Genomic DNA, 2,415 nt, shown 5'->3' with positions numbered 1-2,415 from the left:
GTTTTGAATTTTGAAAGCAAAGGGAAGAATGTAGGTTTATGGAATTATTTGTGTCCGAATTTTCAAAAAAATCAAAAATCGGTAACTACTGGCAATCGATATAATTGGATCGATTGAGTTAAAGAATAATTTTAGAAATTTTAAAAATATTTAATAATATTTTAATATTATTAAATATTAATTTATATAATATAATTTTAGATAATTTTAGATAATTTTAGATAATTTTAGAAATTTCTGTCTTGTTTTGAATTTTGAAAGCAAAGGGAGGGATGTAGGTACGTTTATGAGCGGAAACGATCGAAAGAAATTTTCAACGACGTTTAATTCTAATTTTTCTTCTTTTGTTCCAGGTAAGGTTCGAATCGGTTGTCATCGACGACGCTCGAGTATAATATCGGTAAGCGATTGACTTTCCCCGTTGTTTAATTTATGCATATATTCCGAAACTCGGCACGTAATCTAAACCACTTTCAATTCTGGAGATGGCCTGTCTTTAGTTTAGTCGATATTAAAGTCTGACTCATATTGACAAAACTTTCTGCGAGGTATGCAGTTCGAATAAAATAGCATCACAGCAGTGGTACGAAATTAATGGTAAAATTTGTTCATATCTATCCATAAATTGCAACAACAATAATTTTTTCAAACAATAACAGATATTATTCGTATACGTTGTTACAGATACACGACATCGTTCAATATTCTCAATTTCGATATTTTCCAACGATTAACGATAAAATTAAATTCCAAATTACATAGAATTGTAATCAATCGCCAAGATTAATCCCATTAATGGAAAATGGAATCCGTTATCAGAAGACGTGTTGTACGATTCTTCGATATTATTCGAACGAGTTATATCAACAATTGTCGTAAAGCTAATTAATCCTAGAAATGTAAGGGAATTCCATCGAGATCTATCGAAATTCCTGATACATATTTCTCGTCCCTAATTCGTGATAATTCCGGCGGAAGTGGACGTGACGTGGGGGGAGGGGAGGGGAGGGGGTGTGGCGAAATCCTACCGCGCAAACTACCTCGTGAGCTCGCATTCACGCTTGTCAGTAATTGAATTCCGGTATTATCCCCTGCGCGTTTCGAGCTGGTGGTTTTCTTAGATAAAGTTATTCGCTCGCCTCTTTGCTCGCGGCGTCTCCTCTTCGTTTCCTCTCCCCTCCGCACCCCCTCGTTTCCTCCTCTTATTACGCCCATTCCTTGAATTTAACACGATTTTTTCATATACCCTGAGAAGAGGTAACGATAACATCCTCGACAGCTGCAACGAGCATCTGGTTCGAAGGGTTTTTTTTTCGCGTATTTCGGGAATATCTCGCACCCTTCCTCCCCCTCGCACTCACGGAGAAGTGAGGATGGCGGCGAATTATGTTATATCCCATTTGAAAATTTCGCTGGAATTTTTAGGAGGCGTTGCTCGTGTGATGGGGAGAGGGTTATGCATCCCTAAAGAAAAGCGGAAATGTTACGAGTATCGTATAAAAATATTCGTATATTTTATATTTGCGTGGGATTAAATTAGAATTAATAAAGCGCCGATCTAATGAAATTGAATAAAGAGGAAGAGATTTTTGTTTGAAATTATTTTATAATTTTATAATTTTAATCTTGATATTCAGGAAATTTAAACTTAGAGAATAGCTTTTATTCGACACTCGTTATATTTTTTAACCTGGAATAATTGAAAATTTCCTCGAATTATATTTTCCAATAGAAAATTGATTGATCGATTTCGGGGAATGAATCGTTAACTTTTCTTTTTTTTTTTTTTTTTCCTCGATAACTTTAAGGAAAGGAATTTAGGGTCTGGTAAACTTGCTCGTTTGGTAGACCTTCTTCGCAATTTCACGTTTAAATTTTAACCGTGACGGATAATGAAGTTGCCTTGAAGAGCGCGTTTGCATAATTGCGAGACAAGGTTCCTCCGCGAGGAGGCGAAAACACACAGGAGGCGGCACAGTCGTCCCGTAATTTTTGTAACTCGGGAGCAGGGAGGGGAACATATCTCGAACACGATGTACGCTTTATCTTCTCGTGAAAATATACTTAAATATTCGCCTGTATTTTTAAATTATCGTGTAAGGGTCGATTAACATTTCTTCTGCCGCTTATCAATCGCGAAATTTAATCGAGGATTAAAATACTCCTTTCGTAGCTCGAGTACTCCGATATCGTGTGCGACCAATATTTGTCGTGTTTAATTAAATTGTCGATAATGGCCGATATCAAAATCTAAGAAAAATAATCTGCAACAGCAGGTCGAGCTTAACTTAACGAATAACCGTTATTCGACGTAAAATGTAATTATCCCGTCTACGGATCTCGGATTAATAATAGGTCTGTTTCATTTGTCCACAAATGAAAATAACGCGCAAAATGATCGATTCCTTCTGTATT

At 36.2% G+C, this 2,415-nt stretch overlaps 1 long non-coding RNA gene across 1 annotated transcript in view; it reads left to right on the top strand.

The window, feature by feature from the left end:
* Positions 1-2,415, top strand: part of LOC116185155 — an 8,376-nt gene that overhangs the window by 64 nt on the left and 5,897 nt on the right. The window lies entirely within an intron of this gene.

The sequence above is a fragment of the Apis dorsata genome, unplaced genomic scaffold (assembly GCF_000469605.1).
Source record: "Apis dorsata unplaced genomic scaffold, Apis dorsata 1.3 scaffold_9, whole genome shotgun sequence".
NCBI lineage: Eukaryota > Metazoa > Arthropoda > Insecta > Hymenoptera > Apidae > Apis > Apis dorsata.
This window is presented reverse-complemented; position numbering and strand designations above follow the sequence as displayed.